The sequence below is a fragment of the Myotis daubentonii genome, chromosome 10 (genome assembly GCF_963259705.1).
Source record: "Myotis daubentonii chromosome 10, mMyoDau2.1, whole genome shotgun sequence".
In the NCBI taxonomy this organism is placed as follows: Eukaryota; Metazoa; Chordata; class Mammalia; order Chiroptera; family Vespertilionidae; genus Myotis; species Myotis daubentonii.
In genome coordinates, this window is record NC_081849.1 from 8190820 (window position 1) to 8208539 (window position 17720).

General features: G+C 42.4%; 1 protein-coding gene and 1 pseudogene across 6 annotated transcripts in view; one reads left to right on the forward strand and one right to left on the reverse strand.

Annotated features, from left to right (window-relative positions):
• LOC132242638 (GTPase IMAP family member 6-like) overlaps nt 1-17720 on the forward strand; it is a 464769-nt gene that overhangs the window by 326734 nt on the left and 120315 nt on the right. The gene's annotated exons all lie outside the window — the stretch shown is intronic.
• Nucleotides 7576-17720, reverse strand: part of LOC132242645 (GTPase IMAP family member 4-like) — a 63269-nt pseudogene continuing 53124 nt past the window's right edge.

A 17720-nucleotide genomic window follows, 5' to 3' on the forward strand; every position in this document is an offset into this window, starting at 1 on the left:
CTCAGGGGGGTCCCTCAGCCTGGCCTATGACCTCTTGCAGTCTGGGACCCCTCGGAGGATGTCCACCTGCTGGCTTAGGCCCGCTCCCTGGGGGATCGAGCCCAAGCTGGCAGTCAGACATCCCTCTGGCAGCTCGACAGTCCTCGAGGGATGTCCACTTGCCAGCAGGGAGCAGGCCTAAGCTGCAGTCAGATGTCCTTAGCACTGCTGAGGAGGCAGAAGAGGCTCCTACCACCACCACTGTGCTGGCAGCCTTCAGCCTGGCTTGTTGCTGAGCAGAGCTCCGCCTGTGGTAGCACACTGACCACCAGGGGACAGCTCCTGCATTGAGCATCTTCCCCCTGGTAGTCAGTGTGTGTCATAGTGACCAGTCATTCCCAGTCGTTCTGCTGTTAGGGTCAGTTTGCATATTACCCTTTTATTATATAGAATAAAGGCCTAGTGCATGGATGGGGGCTGGCTGGTTTGCCCTGAAGGGTGTCTTGGATCAGGGTGGGGGTCCCGCTGGGGTGCCTGGCCAGCCTGGTGAGGGGCTGAGGGCCATTTTAAGGCTTCCCACATCCCCTTCAGGGTGGGGGTCTCCAATGGGGTGCCTGGCCAGCCTGGGTGAGCGGCTGAGGGCCATTTTCAGGCTGCCCACAGCCCCTTCAGGGTAGGGGTCCCCACTGGGGTGCCTGGCCAGCCTGGGTGAGGGGCTGATGGCTATTTTCAGACTGACCAAGCCCCAAGCGACCGAAATCCCAGCCTTTCCTTTTTTTTTCTTTTATTTGCTCCAGCTCCGTGGCCATGGCGACTGGAAGCGGTATCTGGGTTTTATTTGCCTTCTATAATTGAAACTTTGTTGCCTTGAGAAGAGGCAACAGGGGACCGGGAAGTTTGGCTTCCTCCATCACTGGAGCAAGCAAGCCTCCTGCTCACTCCAGCTCCATGGCTGCTGGCCGCAATCTTGGTTGGGTTAATTTGCATATAATTGCTGACTGGCTGGTGGGCGTGGCATAAGGCATAGTGAAAGTATGGTCAATTTGCATGTTTGTCTTTTATTAGTGTAGATGTTTTATTAAAATGATTATAGAAATCTTAGTCTGCTTCAGAAAGAAACTTGCAAAGATTCAGAGCCAAGTTCAAACAGGAAACTTTCAGGTATAGTGTGTGTTCAGGCAGAGACACCAGACAAGCCAGAAGTGATAATTCTCTGCATCTGCCAGCAATACTCTGAATATTTGTGTTTCACATATTAGGGGTTTATAAATTCTTTTCAATGTTTAATACACCATTTGAAATAAGCCATGTGCCACGTTTTAAAATTTGACATATTATTCTTTATTTAAAAAATATATTTTTTATTGATTAAGATATTACAAATATGTCCTTATCCCCACGTTTCCTCCCACGCCCCCACCCCTGCTCATGCCCTCCCCGCCCCCCCCCCCCCGTTGTCCGTGTCCATTGGTTAGGCCTATATGCTTGCATATAAGTCCTTTGGTTGATCTTTCCCCCTTACCCCCACCGTCCCCTACTTTCCCTCCAAGGCTTGACAGTCCAATCAATGCCTCTCTGTCTCTGGATCAGTCCTTGTTCATCAGTTTATGTTGTTCATTATATTCCACAAATGAGTGAGATCATGTGGTATTTATCCTTCTCGGACTGGTTTATTTCATTTAGCATAATGCTCTCCAGTTCCATCCATGCTGTGGCAAATGGTAAGAGTTCCTTTTTCTTCTTCCTCTTCCTAAAGAATACCTTTCAGCATTTCATATAATGCTGGTTTGGTGGTGATGAACTCCTTTAGCTTTTTCTTATCTGTGAAGCTCTTTATCTGACCTTCAATTCTGAATGATAGCTTTGCTGGATAAAGTAATCTTTGTTGTAGGTTCTTGCTATTCATCACTTTGAATATTTCTTGCCATTCTCTTCTGTCCTGCATGGTTTCTATCGAGAAATAAGCTGACAGTCATATGGGTACACCCTTGTAGGTAACTGACTGTTTTTCTCTTGCTGCTTTTAAGATTCTCTCTTTGTCTTTTGCTCTTGGCATTTTAATTATGATGTGTCTTGGTGTGGTCCTCTTTGGATTCCTTTTGTTTGGGGTTCTCTGCGCTTCCTGGACTTGTAAGTCTATTTCTTTCACCAGGTAGGGGAAGTTTTCTGTCATTATTTCTTCAAATAGGTTTTCAATATCTTGCCCTCTCTCTTCTTCTGGCACCACTATAATTCTGATGTTGGTACGCTTGAAGTTGTCCCAGAGGCTCCTTACACTATCTTCATATTTTTGGATTCTTTTTTCTTTTTGCTTTTCCACTTGGGTATTTTTTGTTTCTTTGTATTTCAAATCTTTGATTTGATTCTTGGGATCCTCTTGTCTGCTGTTGGATCTCTGTATATTATTGTTTATTTTAGTCAGTGTATGCTTAATTTCTAGTTGGTCTTTTTTCATATCCTCCAGGGTCTCACTAAATTTATAGGCGGTTTCCAGAAAATTCTTGAAAAACCTTATAAACGTGGTTTTGAACTCTATATCCAGTCGTTTGCTTTCCTCCATTTCTGTCATTTCTGACCTGTTTCTTTGTCTCTGCATTTTTTATGCTTCCCTGTGTTGGTAGAGTGGCTTTGTGTGCTAGGTGTCCTATAGGGCCCAGTGGCTCAGCCTCCCCAGTTACCTGAGGTGGACACTCTTGGTGCACCCCCTTGTGGGCTTTGTGCAAGTCTTGTTGTAGTTATGCCTTGATTGTTGTAGGTATCACTGGGAGGAATTGACCTCCAGGCCAATTGGCAGTGAGAATCAGCTGTGTCTGCAGTGGGAGAACTTCTGTGCTGAAGACACCCTTCTGGGGCAAGACTTGCTTCAGTGGGGCTTTGGTGCTCACTCAGTCTGCCCCCTGAGTGTGTCCATTATGGATCTGAGGAGTTGTAATATGGATGGTCCTACTCTGACCACTGAGTACACTGGCTCTTGGAACTCTAAAGAGGTTCTAATTTAGCCTTTGTCTGAGGCTACCCAGCAGGAGCTACGAAGAGATCTGCAGAATCCCCTTCCTTTTTTGGGGTTTGGAGGTGCCCAGATGAGGCCCAGCTGTGAAGCAATGCAAGCTGTTGTGGGGCCTTGGGCCTTCTCTTGGAAGTTCTGGGTCTGTCTGGCCCAGCTGCAATTTGTTAGGTAATTTTCAGGTTGCAAAAGGCCAGGGCATTCATATTCAAAACCCTCTGCCCCAGCCTGGGTTGGGTGGGGTCTCAGGGAATCAACAGGGCGGAGCAAGCTGCTATTGCTGATCCTCAGCCCTGCCCTAAGGGGCCCCGTGTCTCAGTGTCCCGGTAATTGCTGCAAGCACCTCTAAGGGAAAGCCGCCCTCAAGTTCTGAGTTCTGCCTGCTGCCAGACAGTCCAGTTTCTCCCCGTATGAGTCCTGGGTCCCCAGAGACTTCCCGGAACCGGAGTACAGAACAGTTGGGAGCTTGTGACTCCCTCCCGATTCAGAAAGACAGCCGCATCTTCAGTTGCCAGCCCCTTTCTGCACGCGCGCACTCGAGCCTCCGTACCTCTGCACTTTATGCCCGCAGCTCCTCTGAGTCTCGGTGTGCTTTTCTCTTTCCTTCTAGTTGTAGAATTTCCACTCAGCCAGCCTTCCTGTAGTTCTAGATAATGTCCATTTTGTCTTTTCTTTGTATTTTTGAAGTTGTTGTGGGAGGCAGCAATTTCTGGTGTTTACCTATGCCGCCATCTTGGTTTCTCCTGACATATTATTCTTTATATGCTGAAATTATATTTTGAACCTAAATATATACAAGTTTTATGTTGTTCTCTATGCCATTTTACAGTAATTATTGTTTACCAAGAAATTGTTGTCTTGGAATGTTATATCTTACAGAAAAGCAAAGTATTTTTTATCAAAGGTTTTTTGCATTATAATCAAATCTATAACCCTGCCACTTTTAAATTTTGTCATTCATAGACAAGTGTTTCTTTACTCTGATGCATTTGCAGGTATATTATGTCTTTAGAAGGACTAAAAAGGACTCTGACCTACTCTAACTTGTAGACTTCTAAGCAGGTCATGTCTTTGAACTGGATGACAATTTATAGAACTTCAAGAAATAACTGAATTCGAAAAAGCTACTGGCAAATAATTAGAATAAACAAAAATAATTATGGGATTAAATGAATTAAAAATAATTATTCTCATGACTGTTTAAAATATTGTTAATTTTTTAATATTTTGTTTCCCAAATATATGGAAAACTAAAAAGCAGACATTCTGCATTGTAGGAACTAACAAATTCATAACATTCATTTCACAGTACTCCCAGGATAAAAAGATTCAAAGAATATAGCAACCTGGAGATTTTTGTCCGTTGGGAAATACATTAATGGAAGACTCTCTCCAACAGTGTTAAAGGGACCTTACCTTAACAGGTACTTAACCACGAATGGACATTTGCTCCTGTCTCTGACATTCGCCTTCATCTCAAAAGTGAGAAGTTGCTAACTATGGAGGAGGTAGACAGCCATCCCAAGACATCAACAAGGCCCGTATGCTCACATGCTGCTCAAATCTTGTTCTTATATCGCCTAACTGCTATTGATTAAATGTATATAATATTATTTTTATATTGCTATTATCCTCCTTATGATTTCCTAGTGGAAACAATATCTGTCTCCCTAGATCCCTTCCCCTATTGTACATGAAAAAATTTAACTTGGGTACCTGCTCATCTTTCCCACCTACTAGATAGTGATATTCTGATTATCAGCTATGATAATGAAGTTAACATTTTGTTGGCCACGCACTGGTGGTCTTCCACTATCAATATAAGCTTTGGTACATCTATTATAAAGGACCTATCTTGAACTAACCTCTCCAAGAACACCTCCCTAATAATTCCCCTGGTAGAATTATATATGGATCTAATCTAGATGAATATTTTTAATGAATATTGTCTAAATATAGGAATAAGCTAAATTAACTGGCCAAAAGAAAAATTGGAACTTCTGGATAATAATAGCCCCTTCAGATTCTTCCTTCTCTAATATTAGACATTTTCTGTTCCTAATCAGTGTTACTGGTTTATTATTGTTACTCTTGTTCCTGGTATATTGTTATACTAGATGCAGAAAAACAAAACTTGACAAACAGCAAAAAGGCTTGGATCATGCTGACTCAAAGAAATTAGAAATAATCCAGAATACTTTTTAAAAAGGACATATAGGATCTGACTGCCTCCCATTCACCTGCTTTTTTTTTTTTTTAAATAATAATTCGACCTTAAATGCCATCTAAGGTTATGATCTCGCCCCATCCCTAGTGGTCCACCCTGTTCAGCAAGACATGCTGACACTGACACATCCTGGGAATAAGCCTTCCTAGCACTGTGGGACTCCATTATCCAACCAAAAGGTTGGTCATCGATGTATCCTTTGGATTGATTTATGACCAGAAGGGGGATGTGTGGACGAAAGGGGCCACATGCTAACCTGACAAACTCAGGGAAGGCTTGCAAACTCAGAGACCTAAAGTAACCACAAAAAAATGGTCTGAAATTAAACTTTAACTAAAAGCAGTTAGGGTGGGTAGTTACCTCCTAGGCCTGTATCTTCACTGACAAGGTCAACCTTTACATTACCTGAGCCTATCTATCTTTTTGTGTCTATGATAACATATCCTTGAAATGTCTGGGTAACTTGTAACTTCCTTTTTTTCGGACCCCTTGGGGTCCTTCATTGTTATTGTTATCATCTTAATTGTTGACTATCCTGCATCCACCTAAGTATGTGTCTATCATTTTACTTTTTATCCAATCCCAAGCGTTCCCCTCCCCCCACCCCCTGCACCCGCTTTTGCTTTCTCCCTCCTCTCTAATCTGTCACCAATGGATTTCATGTAACCCATCTATGTCCCCTCCCTTGATTGCAATGTATAAAAATAGATGAAAGCCTGCCATTCTCTGGAGCACTATGCCAATCCATTGAGATTCTGCTTCCCAGCAACAGTTTACAGTTTGGCTGAAATAAACTCACAAAAATTCTTTACAGGTTTCAATGTTTTTACATTAACAAAGCTTTCAGGAGAAATGAGAGAGATCTTAGGGGTAGACCAAGCCAAGCTCCAAAATAGTCTTGTAGTTTACTAAAAAGTGAAAGTCATCTCTGTATTCTTATAAGAAATACTAGAGGCCCGGTGCACAAAAATTTGTGCACTCGGGGGGGGGGGGGAAGCGGGGTCCCTCAGCCCGGCCTGTGCCCTCTGGCAGTCTGGGACCCCTCGAGAGATAACAACCTGTTGGCTTAGCCCTGCTCCCGGGTTGCAGAGGGCAGGCCCAATCCCTAGCTGCAGCCCCTGGTCAGGCTCAGAGCAGGGCCAATTGGGGAGTTGGGGCGCCGCCCCCTGTCATGCACAGAGCAGGGCGGATTGGGAGGTTGCGATGCCACCCTCAGTCACGCTCAGGGTAGGGCCGATTGGGGGGTTGGGGCACCGCCCCCTGTCACACTCAAGGCAGGGTCCATAGGGAGGTTGCAGCGCCACTCCTGTCATGCACAGAGCAGGGCCCATCAGGGGGGTTGGGGCTCTGTACCCTGTCACACACAGAGCAGGGCTGATCAGAGGGTTGGGGCTCCGCACCCTGTCACACTGATCCCGGTGCTGGGAGGCCTCGCTGCTCTGCTGATCCCAGGGCCAGGACGCCTCTCGGCTCCCCTGATCCCTGGCCTGGAGGCCTCTCGGCTCCGCTGATAACTGGGGCCTGGAGGCCTCTCGGCTCCGCTGATCTCTAGCCAGGAGGCGTCTCGGCTGCTGATAACCTGGCTGGGAGGCCTCTCGGCTCTGCTGATCATGGGTCCGGGAGGCCTCTCGGCTCCGCTGATCCCGGGGCCTCCGACTCCGCTGATCACGGGCCTGGAGCGGGCTGGGAGGCCTCTTGGCTGATCACCGGGGCCGGGAGGCCTCTGGACTCCGCTGATCACGGGGCCTCCGACTCCGCTGATCGCGGGCCAGGAGGCCTCTCGGCTCCGCTGATCACGGGCCTGGAGCGGGCCGGGAGGCCTCTGGACTCTGCTGATCACCGGGGCTGGGGGGCCTCTAGGCTCTGCTGATCCCGGGGCTGGGCCGACTCTCGCCTCCCTGATTGCGGGGCTGGGCCGACTCTGGCCTCCGCTGATCTCGGGGCCGGGAGGCCTCTCGGCTTCGCTGATCGTGGGGCCGGGAGGCCTCTCGACTCTGCTGATCCCAGGCCCTGAGGCCTCTCTGCCCTGCTGCTTCAGGGCTGTTTGGCTTCGCTCTGCTTGGAGCCTGAGTATGCAAATTAACCGCCATCTTTTAGCTTCTATAATTGAAACATTGTATCTTTTGGAGTTGTTGCTTCAGGAGCTCAGAGCCCCGCAGCTCTCCATCGCTGGGGCAACCAAGCCTCCTATTCTCAGCTGCCTGGCTGCCAGCCGCCATCTTGGCTGACAGTTAATTTGCATATCTCACTGATTAGCCAATGAAAAAGGTATTGGTCGTACGCCAATTACCATTTTTCTCTTTTATTAGTATAGGATTAGTGGTATTTCCCAAAATAAAATAAATTGCATTTTTGCACAAATATGAGAAAATAGAAAAGTTTTATTATAGTAACAATAAGCAAACAATTGAAGTGGGAAGGGGAAGCAGTGTGGGGATGACCCACCTAGCAGTAAGTAATCAAGGTGTGGGGTGATGGAGGTGCAGTGGCAACAGTTAATTTTATAAGAAAAAGAGAGAAGTAGTTATTCAGAAAAGTGGTTACATTGAGGTTGCTCAAAGACTTTCTACAGAAACATCTGAACACACTTAACATTGTTCTCTTAGCTGTTGAATCTGTCTTTTACTCTTTCTGGCATTTCACTTAGTTGAGTTCTGAAAAATCTGTTTTTCAGACAACTCTTTTTTCTTGGGTGGACAGATGATAAGGAACTATTTCAGTCCTTCGAAAGAGTGTAATTCAACAAATTTATGTTCATTTAGAAATAATTCTATAAGCATTCTAGCTATCCATTACCTAATACAAATAATTGGTTTCTTTAACCATATGGGTAAAAAGGTCATTGTCATCCCAAAGGCAAAAATGTGGAGTAGAAGCCACAGGAAGAGATTATGTTCCAATCTAGATAGACGCTAGAGAATCATTGTCTTTTGGTCTCCTGCATTCCCTCTCTTTGTCTGTAAGAAATAGTTTAGAAGATAGGGAGCATCCATGCTTTCTATTTTGGAGTTTTAAAAATTGAGAATGTGTCTCATCCCTGTTAAATAAATCAAACAGATATCTACCAATTGCCAATAAGAAACTTTACTAAACACCTAGTCCTGAGAACTTGAAGAACAGAAACAGAGAACTCTGACTTTGGGGAATGAGTTATATGGGAAGGAACACTTGAAAATACGCAGGAAACAGATTTTTAAAAAGCTTAAATGCACTTGAATAGTCTAAGGAAAAAAGGTAAAGTGATCACTGTTATACCTGTGATTATGTCAAGTATACAAGTATCTTGCTGACTCTCAACTTCATCTCTGGCTCCCTGCAGCTTTTTTAGATGGCAAATCTCCCTTTCTGCCAATTCCCTGTCGAGTTCTGCCTTTCTCTTTTCTTGCTCCACTTTGTCCTTCAGGTTTCTGATTTTTATTTTTATATTTCTCTCTTATTTGCCTTTTCTCTCTCTCCAGGTCAGCTTTGTATTTTTCTTGTTTCACTTTAATCTGTTTCTGAATCTCCTCCTCAACCTTTTGGTACATCTCATCAGTGTAGCATCCTCCCTTGTTCTGCATCACCATGTGCTGGACCGGGTCCAACAGCTGTGCCCTCTGAGCCTCCTGCTCAGCCCCTGTTGCCTTATTGTTGAACTCACAGTAACGACCCCTGAACTGCTCCATCAGATCTTTAATGATTTTTGGAGCTTCCTTTAAGTAATCATGGAACTCCAGGCCATCCAGGTCATCTTTCCGGGTGAATAAGAGAATCATGTATCTCCTAGCTTGGGATCCAAACATTGACAGCATCTTCTCCACAGCCTTTTGTTCTTCCTTTGTGTACCGGCCCAGCGGGACCACCAGGAGCACAGCGTGAGGGCCAGGGGAGGTCAGGAGGATGCAGTTAGCAATCTCTCTTGTGTGTCAGCATCCCGTGCCTCAGTGTCGAAAATGCCAGGTGTGTCCACGACGACAATTTCTCTCCCATTCCACATGCTACTCCCTTTCTGACAGACCTTGGTGATGGATTTTGCTGCCATTCTGGAATGAAATGCTTCCTTTCCAAGGATGCTGTTCCCTGGGCACTTTTTCCTGCTCCAGTCTTACCCACTAAGACAAGTTGCAGTTGTGAATCTCTGGGGTCTTGGTTTCTAAGCCCTGGGACATGAGGAAACAAAAGCACAGCATTAGGATTGACCTCCAAACTTTCCTGATGCAAAGGCCCTGCCCACTGGTTTTTCTCTATTGCCCACTAGTGTCCTGTCAGTGAGCCACCTCTGCACTCGCAGGAGGTCTGTGGAACACCTGGGCCTCACCTCCCTCCTAAAGGAGGTGGAAAATGCTGGGAACTTCTCAGGGGTCCCTTGGGTTGCTCTCTTTGACCTGTGGAAGCTAAATGCCTATGGAAGAAGCTGCAAAATGGTACAAGTAAGAACTCTGAGCCACGGCTGGTAGCTGTTCTTCATAAGCTAATGTAGGAAATAACACAAAACCTGACTCTGGGACATCACAGTGGAAGATCCCCTTCCCCCGAATGATATCCAAAATGGAACTTTTATTCTTCCCATTAAGAAGTCAGATAGGTGGTTGATTCAAGCCATCCCCCCTGAAAGGGAGTAAGGGCACATGTGCAGAAAGACAAAGTGTCCCTTCATATTTCACATATGCATCCATCTTCTCAGGGATTCTGAACCACAGGAGAGCAAAATGCCATACTTTTAATTTATGACCAAAATGTAGAAATCTACTGAAGTTTTCCTATCTTAAATTAGTACATAGAAGACTTCTATCCAGAAAGTATTGAGAGTTCTCTGGAGTTACTCTAAAATCCCTTGATACATAAATAATAGTAATAACAACTCATACAGAGTAGCATCAGTTGAGTTATACTTTTTTAGTTTCACTTGGTTAGACATGTCTACTTTCTAGGACACCTGGAAGTTAATGAAAGAACAGCATAGCCTACCACCTGAATGATATTTTAAATACCACTGTGTCTCAAGTTAAACACCATATCATCTATATAGGTCTTTTTCCTCTTTCTAGTCAGTAATTCTCTGTTTATCTCTTCCATGTGTTTATAAACTTGAAGTCTTCAGAATTTGTTCAGCACAGACAGGGACCATAGAAGTCAACTGACGAGCACATCTGAGAGCCTGTTTCTACCTGAAGGAAGACTCTGTCAGCACCGCCCTTTAATAAAACTGAACTCTTGCATGAGGAAACCTGGATTACAATGACCTGTCTCTGCTTTGATTCAATGCATACATCACCAAACTGACAGTATTGCTGACATGATTGTAAGCTCCATTTTATTTTTTAGAGATATCATCACTATTCATCCAGTTCCTCAGACAAAACTGGGAATCTCCTTGGATTCCTCTCTTTCCCTTACCTTCCAGATCTGACCCATTGGCTAGTTCCTAAATATGACTGCTTCTCTCCATTTGAAGACCATCATACTAGCCCAAGCTACCATCACTATCAATGACTCACCTAGTCCCCTAAGTTGTCTCTTTAATTCTGTTGTGCCCTCTTTTTCTATTCTGTACATTGGAATGATTTTTCAAAAATTTCAATCAAACAGGAAAGATTTTGCAGAACCCCCCCCAACTCTATCTTCCAAAAAATCAGTAGTTATTCTCCCTCTCACACACACTTTATGGTGAAGCTGTTGCTAATCCAAGGATTAGCAAAACCATTCCTAAGGCAGAGTATCCCACATTTGATAACCAGAATTCTTAGATGAGAGAAGTAAATTTCCAGAAGCTGAGAGCAGTTGCTACAGGATGGCTATGATGAAGAGAAAATGTGAGTGACAGTTCAAATTATTACTTACTTAGAACCACAGTGGAAGACTCCAACCTAAGGATATCCTGAGGGCATTAGTTGGTCATCCAGAGAGAAGTAGGAAAATCATGGGAGGTGAAATGAAAAGTCACCAAACGCCAGCTCCAACACTGCAACTATTTGCCAATGCTGATAGCATATGGCAGTCTGTGTGATAGACTGCAGATATGGCCATGAATTAATCCCAGGCCTGTGCACAAGCCTCTTTAGCATGTGGATTTGCAGCTCCTCTCACAAGGTGCTGAGTCTGTTTCTCCGCCCCTTGCATCTGGGTGGGCCCTGTGACTTGGTCTGGGCAATAGGGCAGTAGAAGCATGATGCAAGTACACTCCAAAAGTGCTGATGCCCTGTGGCTTGATGTCTCTTGCTCTTCAGAACCCTGCAACTGATTGATGATGAAGGACCCAAGGCCCAGTCATCCCTATCACCCTGGCCTGACCAAGAGCCTGCTAACCACCAGACATGGCCATGGGACTATCCATTTGAAAGTATCCAGTTGCTGGATCTTGAGAGTATTACCGGTATGCTAAGCGAAATAAGTCAAATGAACAAAGGACAAGAGCTATATGATTTCACTTACATATGGGATATAAAATAGAAAGGAACAAGGGAACAAACAATACAAATAAACAAGCTCATAGTCGCAGGCAGCAATATGACAGTTACCAGAGGGAGTGAGGGGTGGGAAGAGGTTGAAGCAGGTAAAGGGGGTGAAATATATGGTGATGGAAGGAATCAATGCAATACACAGATGATATATTATAGAATTGTACACCTGAAACTTATATAATGTTATTAATCAATGTCACCCCAATTAATTTAATCTGAAAAAAAGATTATCCAGCTGTGTACTGAACCACCAGCTTAGCACCGGTGCATGAGCAAGTCTGGCTGAGATGAGCCCAGTTGCCCAGACCCCAAAAATTCCAAGCTATCTACCAAATTGATTGCCAAAGTAATGGTTGAGGTTTTAGGGTACTAAGTTGTGTTGTGGTGTGGTACCAAACCAGCAAAAAATCAACTGATATACTTGATTTCTATAGATAAGGAAGTAAAAAAAGGGTTGCATGAGAAAGTGAGTGAGCCAGTCTGTTGAATTTGTTGGTTTCTACCTCCAAATGGATTCTACCTACAAAACATGCCTCCAGGAGCAGGGAAATTAGGACCTGAATGAATCAGTTCCTCTCACATTCCTCCTTCTCAGTCTTCTCTCAGGCAGAAGAGACTGGCAGAGAAACTAGAGAGGCTACAACTAGCCCTTCTGGTGTGTCCATGTTGTTGGAAGTAGGAAATAAGAAACCTCACTAGCCTGGGATCGATCAGGATACTTTAACCTCTCTTCCTCTTAGAGGTTATGCTGTGTCATGAAGAGACAGTGCAGAAATTCCCAAGAAAAAGCTGTCAATTAAGAGAAAATAAGAAATGGGGTTGGAAATATTTTGCTCTTGCTCGGATGAAGACTGGCAGAGAGGACAGGAGAACCCACTGCCAGGTTCCCTCCGTCCCATCTGGCCTGGGAAACCCAAGCACCCTCTCACCATGGCCGGTCCTGGGTTCACTGAAGTTGGAAGGAGTACATTCCAATTGAGTTGCCATCACAGTTTGAATTTCTGTAGATAAGAAACAACTCATTTTAGGGAAATGCATAGTAACTGCAAACCAAAACCGCATGCAGCCAACAGTTTTTTCTATTTTCCATAAAGTTGCTACTTGATTTCACCTTCCCTGTTTCCCAACACTTCTCCACCCCCCCCACCCCCCCACCCCCCCGCCACCCACCCTTTGTCAGTTTCGTTTTCACTTGTTGCTTCTTCTCTACACAAACATATTTCAAGTGCTTCCTCAGCTCTGGTTCTGGGTGCCTTTCCTAACGAACATGGTGACCAAGTGCGTCCATTTGCCGAATGCACCCGAACACATGGGAAGCTTACCCGAGGCACATGTTGACAATAAGGAGGCCGTTTCCAGGATTGGGCATTTTGTCACTCGAGTAAAAATAAAATGTCATGAGTAAAGATTAATCTCTTTATAGTGCAATTCTTAACCTTTTTATATAAATGTCAATATTGGAACAATGTATCTTGGATGTTTTCACTATGTATCTTTGCTACGCAACACCGATGTACATGTTTACATCCGGTTTTAGAATTGCATTATTGATCATGTGTAACATGAGTAATGATATTACTCGGGTGATGCCCAACTGGCCGTTGCAAGAGACAAATATTTGAATTATGCAATTTTTTGTCTCTGTTGATGCGTGTCACCCAAAATGAGTTTATGTGTCACCTCTGACATAGGTTTGCCATCACTGGCTTGAAGTCATAAAAACATTCTATTATGTTTTAAATACCTTATCTCTTTGCAACTTAAAAACAAGTGGCAATGGGGAAAATGTTAAAGGGAATGATTTAAGAAGAACAAGAAATTGAGAGAAAAGAACATAGGCATAAAGAAAAATGGCAGGAAATAAGTACCCATCACTAATGACCTTATATGTAAATAGAATACATACTCCAACAGAAGACACAGACATCTGCATGGATAAGAAAACATGAGCCATATATATGTCTGTCTACAAGATACCCACCTCAGAACAAATGATTCACACAGACAGAAAGTGAAGGTATAGGAAAATTTTTTCTATGCAAATGGAAACAGAAAAGGCAAGGGTAGCAATATTTATATCTGACCAAATAGATTTTGAAGAAAAGGATACAAGAGACAAAGAAGGCCACCACATAACACTAATGGAATCAATACAACAAGAGGATATAATCCTGGTAAATAAATATGCACCCAAAGAAGGAGCATCTAAATATATTTTTTATATCTTCTAGAGGATGTTAAGAGAGATTGACAGCAATACAGTCACAGTAGGGGATTTTAAAACCCCACTGACATCTTTGGATAGATCTTTCAGACAATCAACAAGGTAAAAGTGAGCCTAAAGGAAACACTAAATCAGATTAATTTAATTTACCTTTATAAAATATTTCATCTCAAAGTTACAATCTTCTCGGATCACAATAGCATGAAACTAGAATCAATTACAATAAAAACATTCAAAAACATTCAAACCCATGGAGTCTAAGCAATGAATGCATTACCAAATAAATAAATCAAAAAAGAAAGAAAAAACTTCCTGGAAACTATAACAAAAATGAACAAACAGCAACGCCAAATCTTTGGGGCATTGCAAAAGCAGTCCTGAGTGGAAAGTTCATAGCATTCCAGTCCTACCTCAAAAAATAAGAAAAAGTTCTAACAAAATATTAACACTACAACTAAAATAATTAGAATAAGAACATCAACAAAATCCCAGAGTAAGTAGAAGGATGGAATTATTAAGATTAGAACAGAAATAAATGTTACGGAAACTAACAAAACCCCACCAAAAAAAAAAAAAAAAAACCTAAAAAAAGGGTACAAAACATCAGTTAAACCAAGAGCTGGCTCTTGAAAAAATAAACAAGATTGATGAATCTTTTGACAGACTAGTCGAAACAAAGAGAGAGGACCCAAATAAGACAAGTGAGAAATGAAAGAGGTGAAGTAACAAGCTATACCACAGAAATACAGATGTGAACAACTATTGAGGAGGCTAAAAGGCTATGTAACCTTGATATTTGGGGGGAGGGGGGGTCTAGCAATCTAAATCCAGGCCAGCAAGCTCAGTGTACATTCTTGATAACCTATAACTAAGTCACTACCTCTGTCCTAGAAACTGGTCTTTCAGAACTTGTTATCTAAATACAGAGGCCATAAAACTGTGAACAGTGCACTGCCCTGGAGGTAGGGTTATTATCTCTGGTGCCAGGCCAGACCATCAGATATGGCCTGGAGACCCCCAACAGCTAGGGGCCTACTTGCCAAACCCACTAAAGGGACTGGAAACATAATCCATAGCTGTAGGACAAAGACCCCAGAAGGATATAAAAAGAGAAGCCCCTGCATGTTTCTTTACTCAGATTTGGAATTTATTTCCTGAGTCCGCTAGTGTTAATAAATAGTGTTCCTCCTTTTCTCTAAAAGTTGTTTGGTTTTTCTTTGGTCTTCTGCAATACTATATGCCAATAAGCTGAACAACCTGGATAAACTGGAAAAATTCCTAGAAAAATACAATCTTCCAAAACTGAATCAGGAAGAATCAGAAAATCTGAATAGGCCAATAACAACTGATGAAATTGAAGAAGTAATTTTAAAAACTCCCAATTAACAAAAGCTCTGCTCCAGATGGCTTCACATGGGAGTTTTACCAAACATTCAAAGAAGAGCTAATACCCATCCTCCTCGAATAATTAAAAAAAATCCAAGAGGAAGAAATACTTCTAACTGCTTTGTATGAGGCCAGGATTACTCTCATTCCCAAACCAGATAAAGACACTACAAATAAATAGAATTATAGCCCAATATCCCTGATGAACATAGATGCTAAAATCCTCAACAAAATATTAGCAAATCAGATCCAGCAATATATTTAAAAGATCATACACCATGACCAAGTGGGATTATTCAAGAGATGCAAGGCTGGTATAATATTTGCAAATCAATAAATGCAATACATCACATAAACCAGTGGTTGGCAAACTGCAGCTTGCGAGCCACATGCGGTTCTTTGGCCCCTTGAGTGTGGCTCTTCCTAAGCCTTAGGAGTACCCTAATTAAGTTAATAACAATGTACCTACCTATATAGTTTAAGTTTAAAAAATTTGGCTCTCAAAAGAAATTTCAATCCTTGTACTGCTGATATTTGGCTCTGTTGACTAATGAGTTTACTGTCCACTGACATAAACAAATTAAAAGACAAAAATCATATTATCATATCAATAGATGCAGAAAAAGCTTTTGACAAAATCCTACACCCATTTTGATAAAAACTCTCAACAAAGTGGGAATACAGGGATCATACCTCAACATGATAAAGGCCATATATGACAAAACTACAGTCAACATCATACTCAATGGGCAAAAACTAAAAGCATTTCCCCTAAGAACAAGAAAAAAACAGTGATGTCAGCTTTCACCACTCTCATTCAACACTAGAGGCCCAATGCATGAAATTCTTGCAAGGGGCTCAGCCCTCGCAGCCCCAGCTTTATCTGGAAGGTCATCCAGAAGGACATACGAAGGTCATTTGGTTTTCCAGTCTAATTAGCATATTGCTCTTTTATTATTATAGATAGTACTGGAAGCCTTAGCTACAGTAATCAGAGAAGAAGAAAGCAAAAAAGGCATCCAAATTCCAAAGGAGGAAGTAAAACTGTCATTATTACAAATGACATGATATTTTACATAGTAAATCCTAAAGACTCCACCAAAATTCTACTAGATTTAATAAATGAATTTAGCAATGTAGCAGGATACAAAATTATCAACCAGAAATCCATGGCATTTTTATATAACAATAATGAAATCTCAGAAAGAGAAAATAAACAAACAATCCCATTTACCATTGCAGAAAAATAATTAAGATACTTAGGAATAAACTTAACCAAGGAGGTAAAAGACCTGTGCTCACAAAACTACAGCACGCTAATAAAAAGAGATAGAGGAAGATATAAACAAGAGGAGGAATATACCATGTGCAAGGATTGGTAGAATTAACATCATATCCATACTACCCAAAGCAATCTGTAGATTCCATTTAATCCCTATTAAAATACTAACTGCATATTTCATAGGTATAGAACAAATGCTAAATATATTCATATGGAACCAAAAAAGATTGCTAATGGCTGTAAAAATCTTGAGAAAGAAGATGTTGGTGGGATCGCAATACTGCATATCAAGTTCTACTACAAAAGCACTGTAATCCAATCTGCTTTGTACTGGCACAGAACAGGCATATGGATAAATGGAACAGAGCAGAGAACCCAGAAATGGACCCAAGCCATTATTCTCAGTTAATATTTGACAAAGGAGACAAGAACATACAATGGATTCAAGAGAGTCTCATTAATAAATGATATTGGAAAATTTGGACAAATACATACAAAAAATGAAGCTAGACCATCAACTTACTCCATACATGCGAATAAACTGAAAATGATCAAGGGACCTTAATGTAAATTGTGAAACCATAAAAATCTTAGTGGAAAATATACAGGCAAAATCTCAGACATCACACGTAGCAGAATTTTCACAGATACATGGCCTAGGCCATGGTCGGCGAACTGTGGCTTGCGAGCCACAAGCGGCTCTTTGGCCCCTTGAATGTGGCTCTTCCTAAGTCTTAGGAGTACCCTAATTAAGTTAATAACAATGTACCTACCTATATAGTTTATGTTTAAAAAACTTGGCTCTCAAAAGAAATTTCAATCCTTGTACTGTTGATATTTGTCTCTGTTGACTAATGAGTTTGTCGGCAAACTAGTCACCAGAGCCAAATATCAATAGTACTTCTTCAAAATAGACTCGCTCAGGACGAAAACCGACTTCTGCGCATGGGCCACGAAGTTTCAATCGCACTGTGCGCACCCGCACGTAGTATTTTGTGGAAGAGCCATACTCAAGGGGGCCAAAATGTGGCATGTGGGTCGAAAGCCACAGTTTGCCGTTTACGGGCCTAGGGTAAGAGGAACAAAGGAGAAAAATATCCTAATGGGACTCGAGTAAATTTAAAAGCTTCTGTACATCAAAAGAAATCCGTATCAAAATGAAAAGTGAACCCATATTA